Raw genomic sequence first — 708 nt, forward strand, 5'->3', positions numbered from 1 at the left:
CACACACACACACACACACACACACACACACACACACACACACACACACACACACACACACACACACACACACACTTACACACAAAATCATGGTGATCCAAAATCGTGGGGGGGAACATTTACTATGATGTCCCCCTCTGAAAATTCGTGAGGGGGACATGTCCCCTGTACCCCCCTGGATTTGTGCCCCTACCTTTACACTAACCCCCTCCCCCCAGGGTACTGCTGGAACGTACCCTGGTACTATCTAATATGCCGGACCGTACCTTGCCTACGTCTACTCCCTAACCTTAAACCTAACCCTAACCCTAACCCTAACCCTAACCATATCAGATAGTTACCAGGATACGTTCCGGTAGTACCCAGGGAGACATAGACCCTATCAGCCTTACTTAGTGTAAAGGGTATTGAACCTTGAACCTGGAAAGGGTATTGAACCTTGCTCGCACAGTTAAATGTATTGCTAGGCTCCTTTAGCATATCGCTGAACAGTGCTGCCACCTAAAGTAAACTGCCTACTAGCCAGCTAGGGTTGTTCGAGTGGGGCAAAATGTTTAGAGCACTGGTGTATAAGCTTTTACACAATACATAATTTTTGCGCAATTAACGGTTGCACATTCCATCGCTTAGACTACGTCTCCAATTCAAATTCATTCCAACTATTTTTAGTATGCCATTTTCATTGCGCATAAAATGTATTTACTTAAA

This window comes from Priapulus caudatus, unplaced genomic scaffold (genome assembly GCF_000485595.1).
Source record: "Priapulus caudatus unplaced genomic scaffold, Priapulus_caudatus-5.0.1 Scaffold262, whole genome shotgun sequence".
NCBI lineage: Eukaryota > Metazoa > Priapulida > Priapulimorpha > Priapulimorphida > Priapulidae > Priapulus > Priapulus caudatus.